At 38.5% G+C, this 24,646-nt stretch overlaps 1 protein-coding gene across 1 annotated transcript in view; it reads left to right on the plus strand.

The window, feature by feature from the left end:
- The first annotated feature begins 854 nt into the window (after nucleotides 1-854).
- MARCHF1 (membrane associated ring-CH-type finger 1) overlaps nucleotides 855-24,646 on the plus strand; it is a 635,844-nt gene continuing 612,052 nt past the window's right edge. The window contains exon 1 of the mRNA XM_036762957.1: nucleotides 855-913. The gene's annotated coding sequence lies outside the window, so the exon portion shown is untranslated. The remainder of the gene's footprint in view (nucleotides 914-24,646) is intronic.

Genomic DNA, 24,646 nt, shown 5'->3' on the forward strand with positions numbered 1-24,646 from the left:
CCCATGTCAATGTTTCTATTATGCTCCTGAGGTCATGTGGGCTCCCTCTGGTGGTTTATTTACATGGAAATGTTTGGCTAAGCTGGTTTGATGCTTCTTCCCCTAAACTGTGAAGTAAGAGGTTTCCTCAGTAGGGAAAGACATTGGGGATTCAGAACTTCTATGTTTTTTCAATTAAAAAACTTCTAAGTGATATTTGTTTTTCTTTGCACAAGATAGTATTTATTAAACACTTACTACAGGTGGGGAACCTGTGGCCTTGAGGCCACATGTGGCCTTCTAGGTCTTTGGGCGCAGCCTTTTGACTGAGTCCTAGTTTTACAGAGCAAATCCTTCTATTAAGGGGATTTGTTCTGTGAAGTTTGGATTCAGGCAAAGGGTCACACTTGAGGACCTAGAGGGCCACATGTGGCCCCCAAAGCTGCAGGTTCCCCACCCCTGGAGGTACTGTGCTAAGCAGTAGAGACACAGAGAAGATCCTATAAGATACTTACAAGTTATATTTAATAAATTTAAAAGCTAGGTTTCAGTAATTTGTTTTTACAATGCAGAGTTTGGTAATGATCTCATAAGCAGTTCTAACAGTAAATTTGCTGGGACAAGGGAGCTTCCTTTAATTATTGTGTCTCCATTACTTAACCCACCCAACTAGGACATTCCCCTCCCCCAACACCCATCTGCAAAAATGTTACATTCTTTTTTGAGGTCTTACGAAGTAAGCTGTAACCTTGATTTCTGGTCAGAGCGCTGAGAGTTTGAGTTACGATTGTGAAGAACATGGCAAAATCAATTGTTGTTTGCTAATGATTAACAGATCACCTTAACATTCAACTATACTTGCTTCATCAGTTTTTCCAGCAGTGTCCTCTGAAGTCTTTGGCGAAGCATTTCAAACAATACTTTTTCCTCCAAGGTATTTGCAATCTTTTTCATTGATCAGGGATTGAAATGGGAAATGATTAGGTAGAGGTCTAGTTTTCAACCAACTCCTTTTAGTGAGAATGGAAATGTTGGTGGGTTGTTGGGTTTTTTTTTGAGACATTTAAAGGTAGACCAATCCCTTTCTATGACTGTTGTTCTGTGATTGCCTCCTATGTGATGAGATCATGTCTGTACTGAGATCAGTCTCAATTTTTAGTTAGCTGTTTATATTAATCTCTTTGACAACTAGAGGACAGGATTGTATTATTTAAATGTAGTTTTCATTTCTATGGTTATTTAAATAGCAATCACGGGTTGGAACAAAAAAAGTTCAAGCCAAAGAAAAAAGAAAAAGAGAAAAAAAACCTGTTCCTTTGTGAAGCACCACCTGGTTTCTATTTATTCATTATTAAAATGAAAATAAGAATGTTACATCAAAAGGTATTATCCCTTTAACAAGGCATTCAGTACTAAGTGTTTTTATCTTTGTATTATATGATATATATATATATATATCTTCTTTGAAGATTATAGATGGTTGCGTTTGGTCATACATCTACAATGAAGATAGCACCAGAAGAGACTTAGAAGTCTAGATAAGGAAAGTGAGCCTTCTTGTTGTTAAGAGACTTCATCAAGGTCTTGGAAGCATTGGGATTTGGATTCACAGTGCTAAATAATTTAACTGCCTATAAGATTTTTAAAGCATTAAGTAAAACTATTTAGTTTTGAAGGTATTGAATTGATAATTAATTTATTAAATTATGAAACTGGGGCAGGTATACCTGGTTCTTTGGGTACTCTCCCACAAAGTGCAGGATGGCAGTGGGAAGTAGGTCTGCAATCATAGTTTAATAAGGCAGAGAGGGTAAAGAGACAAGTGGCAAAAGGGGTATGGAGGCAGATTGGAAGGGGGATGGTGTTTGGAGGTATGATGTATAAAAAGTTTGAGAGATATGATTTCTGGGTAACTAATCATTTTATTAATTATTGCTAGCAGATAGGTAATAAAGGGGTCAATTGGCTGCCTTTCCTAAATGAAAGACCAATCATGGCAGCTTCTTCTTTTGGTTTTGTTTTATAATTTCTTGATTTCTCATAAAGTCATTAGCTTCCATTTGCTCCATTCTAATTTTTCTTTTTTTACTTATTGAATATTTTAGTTTTCAACATTGATTTCCACAAGATTTTGAGTTACAAATTTTCTCTCCATTTCTACCCTCCCCCCTATTCCAAGATGGCATATATTCTGATTGCCGCATTCCCCAGTCAGCCCTCCCTTCTGTCACCCCACTCCCCTGCATCCTCTTTCCCCTTACATTGTTGTAAGGCAGAATAGATTTCTATGCCCCATTTCCTATAAATCCTATTTCTCAGTTGAATGCAAAAATAACTTTTTCTTTTGAGCATCTCATTTTAAAATTGCGAGTTCCAACTTCTTTCCCCTCTTCCCTTCCCACCCACCCTCCCTAAGAAGGCAAGCAATTCAACATATGCCACACATGTATCATTATGTAAAACACTTCCACAATACTCAATTTGTGAAAGACTAACTATATTTCCCTTCCTCCTATCTTGTCCCCTTTTATTCAATTTTCTCCCTTGACCCTGTCCCTTTTCAAAAGTGATGGCTTTTGATTACCCTCTCCCCTTATCTGCCCTCCCTTCTATCATCCCCTTTTTCCCGTTCCCCCTACTTTGCTGTAGGGTAAGATATCCAATTGAGGGTGTATATTATTCTCTCCTCAAGTCAAATCCGACAAGGGCAATATTCACTCATTCTACCTCACCTGCTCCCTCTTCCCTTCCAACAGAACTGACTTATCTTGACACTTTTATGGGAGATAATTTACCCCATTCTATCTCTCCGTTTCTCTCTCTCTCAATATATTCCTCTCTTATCCATTAATTTTATTTTTTTTAGATTTTTTTAGATTTCTTAGATATCATCCATTCATATTCAATTCACCCTGTGCCCTCTATATATATATATATATATACACGGTAATACTGAGAAAGGTCTCATGAATTACAAACATCATCCTTCCATGTAGGAATGTAAACAAAACAGTTCAACTTTATAAAGTCCCTTATGATTTCTTGTTCTTGTTTACCTTTTGATGCTTCTCTTGATTTTTGTGTTTGAAAGTCAAATTTTCTATTCAGCTCTGGTCTTTTTCACTGAGAAAGCTTGAAAGTCCTCTATTTTATTGAAAATCCATATTTTGCCTTGGAGCTTTATATTCAGTTCTGCTGGGTAGGTGATTCTTGTTTTTAATTCTAGCTTCTTTGACCTCTGTAATATCATATTCCAAGCCCTTCGATCCCTTAATGTAGATGTTGCTAGATCTTGTGTTATCCTGATTGTGTTTCCACAATACTCTAGTTGTTTCTTTCTGGCTGCTTGCATTATTTTCTCCTTGACCTGGGAACTCTGGAATTCGGAAACAATATTCCTAGGAGTTTTTTGGGGGGGATCTTTTTCAAGAGGTGATCAGTGGATTCTTTCATTTTCTATTTTACCATCTGGCTCTAGAGTATCAGGGCAGTTTTTCTTGATAATTTCTTGAAAGATGGTATCTAGTCTCTTTTTTTGATCATGGCTTTTAAGTAGTCCAATAATTTTTAAATTATCTCTCCTGGATCTATTCTCCAGGTCAGTGGTTTTTCTAATGAGATATTTTACAGTGTCTTCCATTTTTTCATTCCTTTGGTTCTGTTTTATAATTTTTGATTTCTCATAAAGTCACTAGCTTTCACCTGCTCCAATCTAATTTTTAGGGTGATATTTTCTTCAGTGGTCTTTTGGACCTCCTTTTCCATTTGGCTAATTCTGCCTTTCAAGGCATCCTTCTCTTCATCAGTTTTTTGGAGCTCTTTTGCCGTTTGGGTTAGTCTATTTTGAAGGTGTTCTTTTCTTCAGTATTTTTTGGGTCTCCTTTAGCAAGTTGTTGACTTGTTTTTCATGGTTTTCTCGCATCACTATCATTTCTCTTCCCAATTTTTCCTCCACTTCTCCTACTTGCTTTTCCAAATCCTTTTTGAGCTCTACCATGGCCTCAGACCAATTCATATTTTTCTTGGAGGCTTTTGATGTTGGCTCTTTGACTTTGTTGACTTCTTCTGGCTATATGTTTTGATCTTCTTTGTCACCAAAAATAAGATTCTAGAGTCTGAGTATGAGTCTAGTTCAGAGTCCTTTTTCACTGCCTGGCCATGTTGCCACCCAGCTACTTGACCTTTGAGCTTTTTGTCAAGGTATGACTGCTTGTAGAGTAGAGAGTGCTTTGTCCCAAGCTTTAGGGGCTGCACTGCTGTTTTCAGAGCTACTTTTACTCCATTGTCACCACAAGCTCTGCCACAGCAGCACTCCTCCTCCCCAAGAACTGCCAACCAGGATTGTGACCCAGGTCCAAGCAGGGCAAAGCAAGCCTTGCACTCCTGCTCTGGTCTGCCGCTTGATTTCCTCCCATAGTGTGAGCCAGGGACTCCAGAAACAGCTGACACTGGAGCTCTAGAAGCAGCCACAGGAGCTTCCTGTGGCTGCTTCCACCACTGCTGCACTGTCTCCACCACCCCCAGGGCTGGGGTTGGACAGGTCTCTAATCTATCTAGCAGTTTACCCACTAACCTGCTCCATGGTGCTTGGCATTTGTGGGATGTGAAGTCTGGTAACTGCCACAGATCAATGATTCATGACCCTAAGGCCTGCTCCGGGCCAACTCCCAGTCTGCTGTGTTCTGGCATGGCCCATGATGGTCTGCACTCTGCTGTCAGCACAGTACAATAGATCTTTCCCAGAGACCATCCGGGCCTTGCTGGACTGGAGACCTGCTTCCCTCTGCTATTTCATGGGTTCCACAGCTCTAGAATTTGTTCAGAGACATTTTTACAGGTGTTTGGAGGGATTTGTGCAAGAGCTTAAGCATTTCCTTGCTTTCCAGCTGCCATCTCTGGCTCCACCCCCCCCCCATTCTAATTTTTAAGTAATTATTTTCTTCAGTGAGCTTTTGGACCTCCTTTTCCATTTGGCCAATCCTGCTTTTTAATGCATTCTTCTCCTCATTGGCTTTTTGGACCTCTTTTTTCATTTGAGTTAGTGTATTTTTTAAGGTGTTATTTTCTTTAGTATTTTTTTGGGTCTCCTTTAGCAAGCTGTTGACTCATTTTTCAAGACTTTCTTGCATCACTCTTATTTCCTCTACTTCTCTTACTTCATTTTCAAAATCCTTTTTGAGCTCTTCCATGGCCTGTGACAATTCATATTTTTCTTGGAGGCTTTAGATGTAGGAGCTTTGACTTTGTTGTTTTCTTCTAGATGTATGTTTTGATCTTCCTTGTCACCAAAGTATGATTCTATAGTCTATTTTTCCATTGTTTGCTCATTTTCCCATCCAATTATTTGACTTTTTAACTCTGTGTCAAGGTAGGACTCTGCTTCCAGGGTACAGAGCAAACCGTCCCAAGCTTCAGGGGTTTTGTGCAGCTGTTTTCACTGATACTTGTAGAGACCTGTAAATACTCAGCTCTTCCAAGGTGGTGTGACCAAAGGAGAGGTGTTTACTCCTCTCCTGGCCTGTGCTCTGGTCTGTGAGTGACCACAAGCACTCTTTTCTGCCTTGGAACTGTGAGGAGGATTCCCTCTCTACTGCTGCCACAAGCTCTGCCATGCCACTGCTCCTTCTCACCCCAGGACTGTAACCCAGATCCAAGCGGGGTAAAACAAGAGAATCTTGCCTCAGCACTATCAAAGAGATCCCTGCAATATCCCTCTGATCAGCTGCTTGATCCCCCCATTGTCTGTGGGCCAAGAGCTCCGGAAGCAGCCGCAGCTGCCCCCACCTCCACTGCTGTGGCTGCTGCTGCCCTGGAGCTCAGGCTGGACCCCACTCCTGTCTTACCCAAGTCCAACAGACTTTTCCTACTGACCTTCTAAGTTGTCTTTGGTGTTTGTGGGTTGAGAAGTCTGGAAACTGCCACAGCTGCCAAAGATTGAATCCCCTGAGGCCTGCTCCACAAGTCTGGCATGACCCAAGATGGACTGTGCTCTTCTCTCAGACTGGTGCAACAGACCTTTCCTGTCGACCCTCCAGGTTGTCTTGGACTGGAAATCTGTTTCACTCTGTCATTTTGTATGTTCTGCTGCTCTAGAATTTGTTTAGAGTCATTTTTTACAGGTGTTTGGAGAGGTTTGGGGGAGAGCTCAAGCAAGTCCCTGCTTTTACTCTGCCATATTGGCTCTGCCTTCTTATGGCAGCTTCTTGAAGCTTATATGCCATTGGAAGAGTGGGTATTCCTGGCAGGCAGCATTCAACTCTGATTGATTAACAATTAATGAGAAGAATGAATATTATAATGAGAGGTGGACCCACTCTAATGAGGGACTGGGGGACATGACTTTGTTTATGTCACTCATGGACAAAGAGAAACTATCTGAAGCCAGACTACTTCTAGCCTCCAGCACTCTAGACAAAGGATCTACCCCCCCATCCAAGCCTGAATAGAACACAATGGACCTGGCTGCTTTTTCATTTTAATTCATCTTAAATTAAATTCTTTGTAAGGTTTTCTATTTGAGTGAGGTCTCCCACCTAGGATCAAAAAGCATGTACCCTGGGGATTGAAGCAATCTCATCCCTCAACAATGTCCTTTAGAGACTGAGCAACCTACAGGTTTCTAAATGAGGAAATGGAAAGGGAAAAAAGTCTTGGTAAATCAATAATTGGTTGTTAATATGAGAGAAATGTTATTAATATGAGAGAAGTAATCGTTTCTCTCAGAGAGATGGAATGGTGAAGGCAGGCAGGTAATGTGAAGAAGAGGATGGGGAAGGGGAAAAGCAGAGACTATCACTTACATAACCATGGATTAGAGTTGGGAGCACTAGTGATGATGAACCTGATGGAGATGCTTGGGGAGAAAGAGTTCGAATTCTAATTTTTATAGAGTTTGGGGGGAATAGACTCTTATTTGTGATAACTCGAGATTAGTTCATTAGCTAACTAACCAAATCATCTCAAAGTTATCAGTAAAACTTTAAAGTTAACGTGTCATCAGCACCTTTTGATGTTCTGCTGGAATTTGTATATCATAGGAACAGAAGGCCTTGATGGCAGTGCGGCAGTACCTGGATGACTTCTGCTGACTCAGCACATATTACCAGGATGTGAATTTGGGTTAATATATGATAACATTTTAAATCATGTTCCTTTAATCTTTGGGACACTTCGTATGTGGCTTCCATGTTCCCCTCTGCAATATCATTTTCTACTATTGCTGCTTTTATGGGCTATTTATAAACTTACCATACTGACTAGAAGGGGAGGCAGGTGGTGGTCAGGGGGAACCAGTACAAGACACAATTTTAACACAATCATTTTAAAGTGAAGGTTGCTTTGGGGGTAAATGTACATTTAAGAATGTATGTTCCTTGAAGGCCGATACTTGTTTATTTTTGTCTTTATACTGCCAGGGTCTGGAACATAGTGGCCTGGAACATAGTTGTTTGATGAATTATATTGGATATTATGCTCATATACCATTTCCTCATTTGAATACAAATGAAGTCTCAATACATCTAAGTGTATTTATTGCCTTGGTCTAATTTTTAAGTGTTTTTTTAGAAAAACAAAGAATACCATGCTACTATTGCCTTATGAATGTTTAGATATATAAGCTTCTGCTGTATAGGTTCCCTTTATGGTGGTGGTCAGTATGAATAATGTAATAATAGCAGGTGTTTTCATATATTTGATAGCCCATACGAGTAGTGTCGGTTATAGGGGCCAAAACTTTGCTTCACTTTAAGAGTTTCTAAGGTGTTTACAATTAAATAACACAAAGTCTTCCTTGCTAGATGTGTTCATAGTCTGAAAACAGATGTATTGGTAATATTTTTATTTTCTTGTCCAATCCACAGTCACTTCTATTAAGTGAAAATTTGTTCCAGTTTTCAGCAAAAATAAGAAATTTTGATAGTTGCTATCACTTCAAGACCAAACTGGCCTTAGAAAAATCAGAATGTGTTCTCTGTACAGGCATACCTCATTTTATTGTGCTTCAGTTTATTGCACTTCGCAGGTATTTTTTTTTAAACGAATTGAAGATTTATGGCAACCCTATGTGACGCAAGCCTTTTGACACCATTTTTTCAGACAGTATGTGCTCAAATCATGTCTCTATATCATATTTTGTAATTCTCTCAATATTTCAAACTTTTTCATTTATCTGTTTTTTATCATATTTCTGTTCTGCTGATTTCTGATCAATGATCTTTGATGTTAAAATTATAATTGTCTTGTGCTGTGCCCATATAAGACAACAAACTTAATTGATAAATGTTGGGTCTGTTCTACTCTACCAACTAGCTCTTTCATCTCTCACCTTCTCCTCAGGCCACCCCGTTGCCTGAGGCACAACAATATTGAAATTAGGCCAATTTATAACTCTACAATAGCCGCTAAGTGTTAAGTGAAAGGAAGAGTCAATCCATGTAGCAAACTTCATTGTTATTTTATTTGAAGAAATTGCCACACTACACTAACCTTCACCAACCACCACCATGATCTGTCAGCAGCCATCAACATCAAGGCAAGACCCTCCAAAAAGATTACAACTCGCTGAAGGCTCAGATGATGGTTCGCATTTTTCAGCATAACGTTGTGTTTTAATTAAAGCATGTACAATGTTTACACACTGAACAGACTACAAATAGTATAAAATTTTATGTGCGCTTGGCAACCAAAAAATTCACGTTGTTCACTTAGTTGAGATATTTTTTCATTGAACTGGTCTAGAACTGAACCCACAATATCTTCGAGGTATGAGTGTATTCTTTTTTCTCATTCATTGGATATTACAAGTTTCAATTAAACTCATACAAAAGATAAATCCCCCTCCCCCAGGACTTACAACCTCATATACTATGAGTAGGGTTTCATCATATAAATGATTCTGTAAGAGAAGCAATATGGTATAGCAGGTTAGAATTGGAGTCAGGAAACATAGGTCTTAGGCCTGCTTCTGAAAATTATTAATTTAGTGACCATTGGTATTTCACCTCACTTTTCTGACCTTCTGTTTCCTCACCTATAAAATAGAGATAATTCTTGTACAACTTACCTCATAGTCATTTTGAGGTCTTTGAGAATATAGAGGGTATAGAGCAGCAGCAGCATTAGTGGCTATAGGCTCTACAGGACAAGCAGAGGAAATACTCTAACTTTCCATATGTAGAGGGCTCTGTGATGTTGGTTCCATACGTCATTTGAAATTGGCAATTTTTCCAGGTTAGTTGTTTAGGACATGGATATTTCTTTCTTTTCTCTGATGCTTTTCTTGGTGTAAAGGGGTCGTTCCATTGTTTCAGTCACATCTTACTCTTTGTGACCCTATTTGGAGTTTTGTTGGCAAAGATACTGGAGTAGTTTGCCATCTCCTTCTCCAGCTCATTTTATAGATGAAAAAACTGAGGCAAATACATTTAGCGACCTGCCCAGGGTCACATAGCTAGTGTCTAAGGCTGTATTTGAACTCACAAGGATGAGTCTTCCCTACTCCAGGGTCAACACTATCCTTTATGCCACCTATCTGCCACAAAAAGGTTGGGAAATGTTTTAAACTTAGTGAGTTGTTTAATGACACTCAGAATTTGGAGACCTCTTTGCCACTTATGAGGGAATTAGACATGGACTGTTTAATTTCTCTCTTGTTTTTTACTTTAAAGATCCATCATCTCACATAGTACCTAGCACACAGTTGATGCTTATTTTAAAAAATGCTTGTTGGCTGATTGGCTGATGGCAAGTTGGTGATTAAGGGATTGATTCTCATTTATTAGGTGGAAATTGAGGCAAAATAAAATAATTCTGCTCAGAGTTGAGTGCAATACTTGGGTTAAAAGGCATGACTTTTGATGCCCTATGTATTTAATCCAAAGAGATCCCTTCCTCTATTTCCCCCCTATTTGCAGTATTTGAGAATTAAATAGAATATTGAGAATGGAAATCTTTCTCAGTTTGAACTCTTTTTATCGTGGATGCCTATTTTAATGGAATCATTTATATAATGGATTACAAAACAGTGGGGGAAGAGGAAGAGTCCTTTTTTAGAGACTATCCTCTCTTTTCCTAAAAGGCTATATATTATGCCAGTTAATTAGTCATAGTTGGTTATTTTGGAATTTCATTTTAAGTATTTTTATCATCACCATTTAGAATCTATTATGGCCTCCTAGGTGCATGGAATAGCACTATTTTATACAAGAGAAAAGATAATTAAAGCAAACAGTCTCAGTCTTCAATGATTTTACACTATATTTGAAGCAGGAAAAATAAATACACACACAAATCAATGAAATTAAATATATTTAGAGTTACATACTGAAATATAGAGACACAGGCAAGCTCTAATGATCTGGACTCATGGAGAGAAATTGTATTCTTTATGTAGAGCTATTTAGAGGTAAATCCATTTCCTTGAGATAAAGCCATCAAGAGTATAGAAGGAGATTTATTACAGCAAATATTTTGTATTTTTCATTATAACATAATAATATAACAAACACAAATACATATTAATATACATATAGCAAATTTTCTGATAATTTGCTCTGTCAATTAAAGTGAGTTTGATTTTCCGATGGGTAACAAAGTAATCCAGAAATGTGCTGGTTAAATTATTCATCTGTCAGTAGGATCCACAAGCTTTGGTCTAGCATTTCCAGTGCTCTGTAATCTATACACATCTTGCCTATCAAACCTAGGGACTTAGGATCTGGGCAGGATCTTAGCAATTATCTAGTCCAACCCTTCTATCTTATAGATGGAGAAACTAGGATTCATTGAGATGAAGTGACTTGGCTGAGATTTCAGAGGTAGTAAACTGCAGAGCCAATATTCAATCTGTGACCTTGTCATTCTATAACCAATGCTCTTCTTATTCTACCATACTGTCTTGTTTTCTCTCCTCCATCACAAATCTTCCATTCTGGTCAGGCCAGCCTGCTTACCATCCAACCCACATATCATGCTCATTCCACCTCCATTGTTTTATCCTGATATTTCTTTTATGTAGAATATTCTCTCCCTTCCCTGTATCCAACTACTACTAACTGAAACAATGATAGATGGCAAACTGAAGAAAATGTGATGTATGGGATCAAGGATCAAGACTAGGGTAAAGGAGGAAATTGTGATAGAAGAAATCTGAAGGATGTGAGATGAGGAGGAGTGGAGAAGTAGAAACTCTTAGCAAATAGCTTCAGTTTCTTCAGAGATGTATGAGGTGAGGTCCTCAGACAGGATGATGCCATTTGAGGAGAGACAAGAGGGTTTGAAAAGCCTATGAGCTAAGTGGGACAGCAAATTAATTAGGGAGGTGTAAAAAGATTGTCTTGCTATGGTGAAGGTGTAACAACAATTTGGCTAGCAGCTGCTGTTGACATGTAATACCCAACAAGACCAGCAACAAGATCTGCCAGCATGAGTTCTTTGATCTGCTTTACTAAGGAAAGTAACTTTTAGGGGTTAACAATCTCACTTTAATCAAATATACATATATAAACTCACTTAGTTCAGGAGGAAAAGCCAGCACCCTGAACTTCAGAGCAAATGCAAATAAATTACCAACAGAGACAAAACAAACAGACCAAATCACAATTCCTAGTTACCAAAGAACCAATGAGTCTGGGTTAGCAAAGCCAGGGGGCAGTTACAATGGCTTTCCCAGAGTCATATGCCTCTCCTCCAGTGAGTTAGAGCCCCAAGGAAAAACGCCAGCCTCCGAGTTTATATACCCTGTTCGGGGTCAAAGGGCATCACAACATGCAACTCAAACCTATGTGATCTAAAAGCATCACAAACATGTGACTCAAATCCATGTAAATCAGGCTTTCCCTTGAGGCAAGCAGGTCATCAAAGACTCCTGATTTAATCAAAGAAACAAAGGCCAGACTCATCAAGGGCATTTGATTAAATATGTGCTCCAAAAGAGAAAAGCAGTAAAAAAAAAAAAAAAAGTCCCACCTTAATTACTGTTACAGAGGGTCCAGCTGAAATTATGTAACATAGTGAGATGATAAATACCTTGATTGAAGGAGCCATGTTTCTCAATACTTCTAACATTCTTCTAGTATTAGCAAAAGTGTTGGCACTAGCTAAATATTTGTTTATGCATTAATGATTGAGAGATAGTATGGTGTAATGGAGTTCTGGCCTTGGCTTCAGAAAGATTTGGATTCAAATTCTACTTATCTGTAAAATGTTATAAGTACTAACCTCACAGGTATCATAGTCAGATGCATGTGTGTGCATGTATATGTGTGTGCATGTGTATATGTGTGTATGTATGTATGTGAATTCATGAAGTACTTCACGTGAAGTACTTTATATGAAGTGCTCTACAAAAGTTAAAACATTATAAAGATGCCAGCTATTATTACTTACATCATGCATTGAGGAAAAAAGCACACTGACTTCCTCTCCAGGCAATGCTTCTTAGGATGCATAGGTTTGTAACTCTACTTAAAATAATGGGAAAGAAGAAACTTGGTTGATGAGTAATTCTTACAGCAGGTGGTTACACCTGTTCTTTTTTCATCTTCATTATGAATAGACCAAAAATAAAAGGGCTTAAGTTTCAAATAACTTTTAGGTAGGTTATAAACAGAGTAACCTACTCTGCGAGGGTTGTTAAACAATGGGATAGGTGTATAGATTCCTTGTTTAAAAATCTTTTTAAAAAATGAGTAAGGTGTTCATTTGTTCAGTATGGTGGCCAGAAGCTGCCTACTTAACTTGGGGTTTACTGGCTAGATTCCTTCTTTCCTTCCTTCCTTCCTTCCTTCCTTCCTTCCTTCCTTCCTTCCTTCCTTCTTTCCTTCCTTCCTTCCCTCCTTCCCTCCATTCTCCTTCCCTCCCTCCCTCCCTTTCTTCCCCAAACCTTAAACCCAGTTCGCTCTGAAACTCACAGATTGGACCACAATAGGTCCTGGCCTAAGTTCTACTTAATGGCTGTATTTTGGGCCCTCCTGGTTTAGAGTGAATGTCAATGGTAACTGTTTCTCTTTGGAACAGCAACTCTGAGGGTCTTCTCCTCCCAGCTTGATTTTTTTTCCTTTTTCTAATTAAAGGTGCCATTCCTTGAATCACTTCTTAAAGAGGCCAGTTCACTAAATGGGTGTTGCTTCACTTTAAGTGAATACCCGAAAAGTCCTTAGCCTAAAAAGGGCAAGGGTCTCCCATTGCATTCTGGGTCATCTCCAGTTGTCATGATGAATATCTGGTCACTGGACTCAGATGGCTCTGCAGGAGAAAGTGAGGCTAGTGACCTTACACAACCCTCCCTCACTTAAATCAAAGTCAACTGAAAGTCATATCACCATTTCCCTGATGCCATGGTCCTCTTCAAAAATGAAGGACAAACACAACAACAACAATGAAGCTACAAATGATTACCTCCCATCTTTCACCTTTTTTGTCCCTCTATGTCTTTAGCCCAGAATGCTGCTATATGAATCTTTTAATTTTGATATCACTTTTTCTAAGAGGCAGGAGATAATGACATAATTGTTAGTAAGACTGACCTTGAAATCAAGATTAGTGGTTAGGCTCTGCGGTCTGATAGGTACCAACTTCGTAACTTCTTTATCTTTCCAGTGCCCCAAGTGAGTCTGTATGATTATAAATTGGAGATGAGTTGCCTGTCTGCTTCAGTGAGGGGATTTTCTCTGCCGAGAGTTTTTTTAAAAAATTAAAGTGTAGATTCAGAGCCAAAAGGAATCCTAGAGGTCATCTAGTTCCACCCCCTCATTTTACAAATGAAGAAAATGAGATTCAGGGGAAAGAAAATGACTTAACCAAAGTCTCTGGTGTAAGAAGTAAAAAGCTGGAGATTGAGTTAAGTTCCTGACTTTAGATCTGGGGTTGTTTTCAGCACACCACAGTGCTTACCAAATGTGCAGACCAGATCTGTACAACTTGGCAGTAAGTAGGGGCCAAAATTAAAAATAGGCTAAACTTCTTTAGGCTGCAGATAGGTTTTCAGGGGCTCACTTTCCAAGTAGAGTTATAATTAATGATTAAACTATTTATCAAAAACACTTTTTTTTAATTGGGACATAATCCAGAAACTGCAATCAGCCAACATTTCTTTATTATGTCACCCTTCAGTAAAAGACTTCCCAGCAGCAGCAATTTCTTTAGAAACCTGAAAACTAACTTTAGTAGCTGCCTCATTTTCTGAGTTTACTTTCTTGAAAAACCAGTGTTCCCCACTGAGATTTTTCAACTATTTGAAGACTTTAATTTGTTTTTCATTGGTGTCTAATTTGCTTAAGTCAGGATGTTTTGATTCTAAATGGTAATGGAAATTCTATTCCTTCAGAACAGCTATTCTTGGTAAACAAGGCACAATATTTTGTCTCCCTTGTGTTTGTCCACTCTGGATTAAATGTTTTGATTCAATCTTCCATTTCTTTTAAATAACCCCCAAATCTTTAACTTTAGAACACAAAAATCTCCACAGCAACTGCTCACATACACACAAAGAAATAGTGAAGTATCTAACCTTGTAATGAGCACCAGACACTCATGTACTTTGGAGGGCATCTGTGCAGTGGGGAAGGGGAAGAAACCCTTGCACTGTTGCTGTTTATTGAATAGCAGGCATCTGCTGCGTTGATACATGGACGCACTCACTTTGTCTGGGTTCAATGCTAGCAATGGCTAAAAACACATGCAAAGATATGACTCTCACTCTTCTCAGACTAGAGACAGATATACAATGGTTGGTTGCTGTGGGTCACGTGACAAACAGGAAAGAGAGCACAGTGGCCACCTACCCACCTAGTTAGATGACGAGCACATGAGCATATTAGTGACCAGCGTAAGGTAGGTTAAGAGGGGTATGGGCGAAGAGCTCATTAAATCTTTATTTTTGTTTACATTTTTTTCACATCTGCCAGAAATCCTTTGGCAGGCTGAAAGAGGTCCCCGGGCCACATGTTCTGCAGGTCTCTGCAGCCTCTGGAGAACAACCAGCAGACAAAAACACTTTTATGTTCAATCTTTTTTTTTTCTTTTGAATGCTTGAATATATTACTTTGCTTTGCTTTTTACATATGATAAAAGAAATAATTAGGAGGGGGAAGCAGAATCCTATTTGCTATCCAGTGAAAAAATATATTGTAGTTACATAAAAGCCTACTTAAATCACATATTATTTTACAAACGCAATCATCTTATTTTGCTATTTATTCCTTCCTGACACTTGTCAGTTCATCTTCCATAAAAGCTCCAGATAGCAGTTTCTCCATGGGGAAAAACGTCCCCAAAATGTTATTTTCAATTTTTAATAAGAAAGTTCTATTAAGATGGGTACAATTTTCTTAAAAATAAAAAAGTCATACCTAAGAAAAATAAATCTCCCATCTTGCAGAATTAAAGAACAAGGAAACACATCAATAGATGTTTTAAAAGGGAACATTTCAGTCTCTGAGAGCCCAACTGACTTTTTCAAAAGAATTTAATATTTGGTTCATACAAATCCTAAAATAATATCCAAATGCATCTAGTGTATCAAATTTAGCAATCCTATAGTAGCTATGGAAGTTTAATAAAATAACATATGCCTGCGATGAATTGGAAAATTTTCCGATAAAAAAGCTAGAGTATTTTAAGAAGTGTGAACTCTCAACTCACTGGAGAAGAATGCTGCATACTCACATTGGTGAATTGTTGCTGTATTGGTTTGGCTTAACTTTTTCTCTCCTCTCTACCTCCCTCAAAGAGACCCTTGTGGCAAAGGGAGAAGGAATCAAAAGGAGGGGTGATATGGCATATTAATACTATTTTTTTAATGGCCTGGTGGTACAATGAATAGGGAGCCAGTCAGAATCAGAGTTAGGAAAACCTGTCATATTGGATCTGTGTCCTGGGCAGGTCATTTAATTTCTTATTTATCATAATTTCACTTAATTTAATCCCAGGCAACTCTAGGAAGCATAAATTGAATAACTGTTGCTGATCTGCAGTGTTAGAAGAAGTTTCCTCTCTGGGAGTTCCCTATACAGATTGAAAACACATTATCTGATTTAAAAAAAAATTTAAAAATAAAAGCAAACAGAAAAGGTACAAAATAACACTTCCTAATGAATGTTTACATTCCTCATATTTCAGGAAATAACAGTACAGATTTCTAAGGTGCTTCAATGCTTCCAAAACATTTTCTTATAATACCTTGGTGACAGAAGTAGTTAGAAGCATTTTAGCCTTATTTTTGGAGCAAAGTGAGGCACAGAGATAAAATAATTTGTTGAGGATTGCATAGTAAAAAGCAGAGCCATATTTGAACTCAGGTTTTTTTTTTCTATTTTTAATGTTTCAAGGAATTTCACAAAACCAAAAACAAAGTACACCCCCACTTACCTAGCTTGTTAGCTAACTACCTGGATTAATATATAAACCAGGTGGGTTAATGTACTCATCTAAGAACGGTGTGTGATATGTGAGCCCCTGCCTCACTGTCACCCCAAGTCCTGTCTTGGCTTGTTGGGGTAAGTCAAGCAAATATTGTCAAATCCCAGGTTGAGGGCTTGGCTCCAGCAACCAAGTGGTTGCAAATGACCACTAGGAACTGGGGTGGGGATAAAGGAATTACACTGAGGTGGACAATGAGAGCTAGAGGCTTCAGTCCAGGATAAGAAAACCCTAGCTACTTTTGATGACTCCTGTGATGAAAAGGCCACAAAGGAATGAGCATATGATATGATGAAATTCATGAGTATTCATCAATCACTTTTATTGCTTCTGTCTGCACATTCCTCCCCCTCCTCCTTCTCCTTCTCTCCTTGGTGAAGGAGCTTTTCTAACTAGCTTGCATTTCTGTAGAAATAGAGTTCAAGGAAATAACATGGTATTTGAGCCATAACTCAGGTTTTTGTTGTTCAGTGATGTCCCACTCTTCATGACCCCATTTGGGGTTTCTTAGCAGAGATACTAGAGTGGTTTGCCAGTTCCTTCTCTAGCTCATTTCATAGATGAGAAAACTGAGGCAAATAGGGTTAGGTGACTTGCTCAAGGTCACACAACTAGTAAGGTTAGATTTGAACTCAGAAAGATGAGATATGCCACCCAGCAAGTGGTAAGTGTAAATGAATACATTCTGGAGAATCTGTAAGTTAGCACCATAACCAGACCATTCTGCTACTTAGAACAGAGCATGCAGCTCTTTCCTGTCACAGATTCTTTTTACAGACTGCTTAAGACAATGCTACCTATTCAAGTCCTCTCTGGGAGGCAAGTTCTAGGCATGGGCAGTATCATATGATTCATAAGCACTTTAGAAAGATAAAGTTAGTTGTGTGATCCTGGGGAACCTAGATTCAATCTACCAGTCATACCCAATAGAAATTTACGTAAAAAGCCATCAGATTTGCTGCCAACAATAGTGGATAGAATGGGGGTGAAGGATGTCTCTTGGGCTGCTTGAGTATAACATTGGGAGTTAACCAAAATAAGTATAGAGTCACACAGTATGGACTAAGATCTAGACTGGAGTAGTATCAGCTAGTATTCACATCAGGCTGCAGGAGGCAATCCGATGAGTTTGGCTTCTTTCCAGGATATACCAGGACAGAAAGAAGTCAGATAGCTGGATACCTTTGGGGGTCACACATGCAGTTGTCAATGTCATTCTAAACATAAACATCAGTGTCCTTGTTCCTTCACCAAATGAGACAGTATTTATAAAGCACTTAACACCTTGCCTGTCACATAGTAGGTACTCAATAAATGCTTATTCTCTTCCTTAACCCCCCGTGAGTTCCATGAGATAATAGGATCCAAGAATCCACTTAACAGATTTAGAGATGGAAGAGAATTCAGAGGCCATGGAGTCCACTTCCAACCCTTTTAACAGAAAAGAAAACTGAAGTTAAGAGAGGTTAAGTGATTTGTCCAGGGTCTCATATATCCCAAATCTGAACCCAGGCCTTCTGACACTAGATCAAGCATTCTTGAGACTGCATTTGTGACACAGCTACCTTGAGAAAGAGAAATCTGTGACTAGAACCACCAAGAAAAATGCCTTGATTGTGTAGAACAGAGAAGACTCTTTCCTATTCAGCTGTCTTTTGTGGTATTTTTTAAACATCACATTTATATTCATACAGAAAAAAGTGGGTGGGTAGGGGATTTAAGGGACATCATTACAATATCTCCTTCCTGAAGACAAGTTGGTTGTCACTTTCTATGGGATTATGTGAGCTCAGCCTCCCAACCTTCAGAGTGTAGAATCAGGCTCATTATTTCTTAGTTCCTTTCATTAATCTTGATCTGGATTTGCATAACTCTGTCTGCAAATATTTGCCATGATTCTAGTCATCTCGATAATGAAATTGTAAAAATGCTCAGTTTATACTGGTAGATACATCTCATAAAGATATTTAGATTTGTGTAGCCAGTATGAAGAGTAAGCCAGTTCCCGAAATTGCATCTGGACCTTTATGTTACTAGTGAGCCTCTGTTATATTTTTGGTGTTTAAACTTACTTCCTTAGCTCAGGAGCCCCCACCCAAGGAACTTGGCATCATATAGCTCCAGCATACTGAAAGCAATCCCTTATTTGTCTAGGGACAGATAGAATACCTCTAATTATCTTTTTATTATGTAAGAGAAACTTTCCCAAAGAAAGGAGTTGGAATTATTCAGATCACCTTAAAATCCCACTACCTCCAGATGCTGAAAGCCTTGAACTCTCCTATTTCTCAAGTATGCATTTCTTAGGGAGGGAGGGAAGGAGAAAAAAGGAATAAAGGACTTGCAGGCTATAACTATGCATATCAATAGACCACCCCAGAGAACCAAATTCAAAGGCAGTGTCCATTCACCAACAGTCACTTTTTCTCCTTTCCCCAGCTAGGTTCAACATCTCCACATAATCACAATTCTTCCTCTTCTTGATCACTCCATGGCCCACATCTGATGGTCCAGGCCCACCCATTCACTCTCCATCATCAATTCTTATCTTTTCAAGAAGGAAGCTCAGAAAGCCTTTGGCTCAGTATCAGCTTTACATCTCTCTTATAATTGCTGCTGCCCTGACTGAACTTGAGTTGTCTACCTGAATTCCTGACCTCTTGCTCATGCCTGACTCCTCCTCCTCCAAATCTTGACTACCTTGATTTTTGATCCACAGTCTAACTTTGGATACTCAACCCATTATCTAGAATCTGTATTACTGACCAGCTGTCTTGACCTCTGACCTTCCCTAGTGTTCTTGGCTGGGCCTGACTCAGATCAAACCCCTGGTACTTTAGGTTTGCTATTTGAGTGAAATGAGATACTTCAAAATTTTCAATAATCAACAAAAGGAGGTTTATATATTCACATTCGAGGGAAAGGATATTCAACAAGGATAAACAATGAGGACATGGTTTCTTTCCTTTTGAGTTGCTCATGATGGTCTACCAGCCATGCATTAGTGAGAGTCTCTTTTCTACTCTGGCAACCAGGAAATGACCTTTAGTCCTCTGAGCCAATTTAGCTCCAAGCCTGGTTTCAACACCTTTTAAGGAAAATCTAGCCTGAATTATACAAGGGTGGGGATAAAATATTGCTGCTGCCCCATCTTATTTCCCTAAAATGCTGCTTTTCACAATTCTAACATGACAAATTTCTGATTTGGAGAAGGAAAAAGTAAAAGAAGAAAATAATATATTCTAATATACTATTTGGGGAGTGGGGTCACCAGTTGTGAACAATGGAGTGGCTCTAGCTGGTTAAGAATTGGGATAACTGTGAATATAAATGGATTCTGAGACAGAGTAAAAAGTGTTTGATAGCAGATTTTAACTCTTTGTAGAATTACCACAGAATTGTCTCCTCTTGGGTAACAGGTGAATGCTGCAGAAATATAAATGTCTTGAAAGAAGCATTGTTCTGCTATCAGACCTAATGGTATTGGCACTTGAGGTTGACCAAGTATTGTGGCAAGAAGTTGAAGAGAGACATATGTTAATCCAGATTAAGTTTAATAAAAGGAATCAACAAATAAAGACTAATCTACAGACAGGATATTAGATTTATGTAATCCTAAAAGATTAGATTTGTACAATGCCAGACAGACAGCGACACTTTAAGCAAGTTTATTCAGGAAGAATAGAGCCCCTTTTATTTAATCCTTTAAAGAAAAATCTGCATTGTCATCCTAGCTCTAACTAGAGATGCAAGTAACTAGAGCAAGTACCACAAATTGGCAAGTTGTTAAGTACAGAAAATTGGGGTGAAGCTAAGTCTGGGTTAGTGTCATTAATGAAAAGATTGTGTATATCTGAATTCACGTAAGGAATAAATATGAGAAATATGGTAACTAGTTCCAGCCCAGTGGAAATATGCTGTGCAGATTCCATGAATGTGACCAATTCTAAAGATACATTATGTGTACTGAAGGGAACTTAGCTATAGCTTCCTATTTGAGCTAACTATTCTTTCTAAGTAGGTTCTAAGTTCTAGTGTTTTTATACTGCTGAAAAAGTTGCAAATGTTGTCAGAGCCTTCTAAATTTTACCTCCTGGGAAAAAGTCCTGATTGCCCCACCTTAGTTACAGCTCTGGTAATTGCAAATGAATAAAACTTCCTGTTTCCACATAGAACATTTTTATAAGTTTAGCAACTATCATTATTTCTTTTGTAGTCATAGGATCACAGGGTTAACAGCTAGAAGGAAAGGACATTAAGGATATCCTAAGCTCTCTGGCCTAAGTTGAGGAAACAAAGCTATAGGGGTGAAGTGATTTATCTAAACTCACATAACTCATTATTCAGTGTAACAACAATTTGACTAGCAGCTGCTACTGTGGTGTAAGACCCAACAACACCAACAATGAGATCTGCCAGCACAGGTTCTTTGATCTGCTTTACTAAGGAAAGCAACTCTAGGGGGTTAACAATCTCACTTTAATCAAACATACATATATAACTCACTTAGATCAGGAGGAAAAGCCGGCACCCTGAACTTCAGAGCAAATATAAATAAATTTCAGAGACAATGTAAACAGACCAAATCACAATTCATAGTTACCAAAGAGTCAATGAGTCTGGCTTAACAAAGCCAAGGGAGAGGGGGAGCAGTTACAGCAACTTGCCCAGAGTCACATGCCACTCTTCCAGTGAGTGAGAGCCCCCAAAAGTCAAATACCAATCTCAGACCTTATATACCATCTCAGGGCCCTGGGGTGCTTGAGTACCTCAGTGCTGAGAAGCACTCAAACAAAGGACAGTGAAAAGTCCCATTCTGCTGTCCATTACATTTGAAAGGCAAGACTCAAAGGTACTTAATTACCTCAGCATTTCAAGGGAGAAGACTACAAAAAGTCCTGCCTTCATTACCATTACATTGTCTTAGTGCTTAGAAATACTCTGACAAAAAGATCCCATTTTACCTGCCCCATTCAAACAAAGGCTAGAATCATTAAAAGCACTTAAGAGAACAGCAAAAAGCCCCACCCTTAGTTCCACTACACATTGCAGAAGTAAGATTTAAAATCTAGTTTCTTGACTCCAGATCCAGCACCTTTTCTCCTCCACCTCCATTTTTACATCTTTAAAGCTGTTGTTTTTTGTGGAGGCTTTTCAAACAAGTGTAACCAGGTTTTGATTTGTGCACTAACCACATTGGCCGATGCAACTTTCCCATGTGGAGAGCATGAGAGCCTGCTTGGGGAGAGTTAAGATGGCTTAAAAGGGAATGCCTTGGAGAGACCCTGGAACACATGTAGACTTTTGCCATTGGTTCTGATCAGCTCACCATAAGTAGAAGAGGAGGCCCTCTGACAGAATACCTTCAACACCTCTTTGATTTACTTCTGAGGCATTTAAAAAGTCCTGTAAGTTTCAGCTTCTTCAACATATCCATTTATTTCTTGGGGAGCTCAGTGATTCTTTTGATCAAGGCATATGGTAAGAGACCCTGCTGTAAGGGAAGAGGCCTTAGTGTCTTCTCTTCTCTAAGACTATATGGGTCTACCAGAAAAGAATGGTCCTTGACCTATGTGTTTTTTTTCTTTTCCTTTCTAAGTAAAGGTAGTGGAACCTCAAAGACCCTGTGAATCTTGAAAGGTCCAGGGGCATCTTATCTTCCTGATGTTTCAAAGTCCGAGTTGGTAGACCCTGGTTAGCAAGGTTTCTTAGAAAATCACAACTTAAATAAAATAACTTAGGTATTTTTCAGAATTCATAACACTATTCTCTTCCCAGTGAAGGGAAGTGTGGGTAGATTGTGAGGTAAGTTGTGCAAGTATTATTAGCCTCATTTTCCAAGTGAGAAAACCAAGACTCAGATTGATAAATTGACTTATCCAAGGTTACCCAGATGGTATGTGTCATCCAGGATCAAAAGGACCAGTGTTCTTTTTGCTCCACTGAGCTGTCTCTGTTTCACAAATAACAACTCAAGGTGGTACCAGTTCAAAGTCTATGCTATTACTGATAAACTTTTGGACTATTTCATTATAATGCTATTACTTTGCGAATAATGTAGAATGTTCTATTAGGGGATCACCCTTATAGACAGCTAGGCCTAGAGTACTGGGCCTGGAGTAAGGAAGACCTGAGTTTAAATTCATTCTTAGATACTTACTAACTGTGTGACCCTGGGTAAGTCACTTAGCCTGTTTGCCTCAGTTTCCTCAACTTTAAAATGGGTAATAACAACACCAATCTTGCAGGGTTGTTGTGAGAATCACATCAGATAATGTCTTAGTATCTTAAAGAGATATTAAGCACAGATGTTAAAGCACAGTGCCTGGAATATAGTAGGAAATATATAAATGCTTATTCCTTCCTTCCTCCCACTCTTCTTTTTTCTTTCTTCCATCTGGCCATGAAGGGAAAGAAGGAAGTCTTTTATTTTCAATTACATAAAATTTACATAATTATGCTCAGGTCAGACCTTTTTCTTTTATCAGTATCAAATACAGACACATATCCCTTTCTGTGGTCAGGGAACAAGCTCCATTTTGTATCATCCTCAGATAGTTCTTTGGTCTCAGTATAAACTCAATGCAGTTCAGCAATTATTTTCATATTTTTTTCTTAGGCAGGTAATTATGTTAACAAAGAGAATAGTCAAAACAACTGAGCTCATTCATTTTAAGTATCTTATATAGAAAGTTAAAGTTTGTCATTTGATTTCTTTCTTTATTTTAGAGTGTTCACATTCTTTGCAGGTTTTATTTAATTTACCAGCTAATACCTCTGATAGTGAAAGGAATAAATTAAGTTTGCCTCCTAGAACTCAAGGACCTTTGATGACTGTTTTTGGCATCTATTGTGAGACTGCCATCTGTGAAGATTTTCAGGAATTAATGGTTCATGGAATACCTATATTTCCAGTTCAGCGCACTCACATCCTGGCATTTAAAAAAAAGCAAGAAAGAAACTGCCAGCTTCAATTAGTTTTTCATCCCTTTAAAAATTAATTTTCTAGATGTTTGGCCCAATACTGCCAATCTATAGTCCTCTCGCTCCAAATTGACACCTCATTCTTGGGAAGTTGGGTAAACAATCTAGGAATTTCTCATAGAAACATAAAAAGTTTTACTTTAAAACTTTCCATCCCTAGTGCAGTAAAGTGGGCACCTTGGATTACTTGGTATTGTATAACTGCTTTTACCAGAGCCCATAATAATTGTCTTTCCTTTATTACTTACACTCAAAGCCTGAACTTCAAGGCACCATCACAACAAGGCTTTGGTCTATATATAGGCTACCTTTTTTATATAATGAAATCATTATGGCTTACTAGAAACTTTTAGTTAAAGCACCATCAGAATATTCTTCCATCAAAGCTCAACTCAGAGGTCACTTTCACCTAGAAACCTCCTTCTTCTCTGCCCCAATTCTTAATGCATCCATCTGTGTTTTTCTTGTATTTTATTTATTTGCACATGTACATGTTTGCATCTTCCCTAGTAGAATTGTTAACTTCTTGAAAGCAGTGACAGTTCATTTTGATCTTTCTGTATTCTGTATCTTCTTCTCCCCCACCACTTTCAGTTGTATTGATGTTTCATTTTGACATTTACATACAGATACAGTTTACTCCTGCTTTGTGAGAGGTCTTTTGTAAACAAAGTAAAACAGTTAAGTAAAATGCAACTCTGACTCACTTAAATCCAATTTCCACACAAGTGAAGACATCACTCTATGATGTCACTGGTTCTCTTTGAAAAGGAAGGACAAAATAACCTATAACCTCTCTTTTTAAAAAAAATCTTATTTTATTGTCTAATATTTTTAGTTTTCGACATTGATTTCCACAAGACTTTGAGTTATGAATTTTCTCCCCATTTCTACCCTCCCCCCCCCACTCCAAGATGGCATATATTCTGATCGCCCTTTTCCCCAGTCTGCCCTCCCTTCTGTCACCCCACTCCCCTCCTGCACCCCTTTCCCCTTACTTTCTTGTAGGGCAAGATAGATTTCTACACCCCATTGCCTGTATACCTTAGTTCCCAGTTGCACGCAAAAACAACTTTTTTTTGAGCATCTGCTTTTACAATTTTGATTTCCAAATTCTCTCCCCTCTTCCCTTCCCACCCACCCTCCCTAAGAAGGCAAGCAATTGAACATAAGCCACACATGGATCATTATTGCAAACACTTCCACAATACTCAAGTTGTGAAAGACTAACTATATTTCCCTCCATCCTATCCTGCCCCACTTT

This window comes from Trichosurus vulpecula, chromosome 6 (genome assembly GCF_011100635.1).
Source record: "Trichosurus vulpecula isolate mTriVul1 chromosome 6, mTriVul1.pri, whole genome shotgun sequence".
Classification (NCBI taxonomy): Eukaryota; Metazoa; Chordata; class Mammalia; order Diprotodontia; family Phalangeridae; genus Trichosurus; species Trichosurus vulpecula.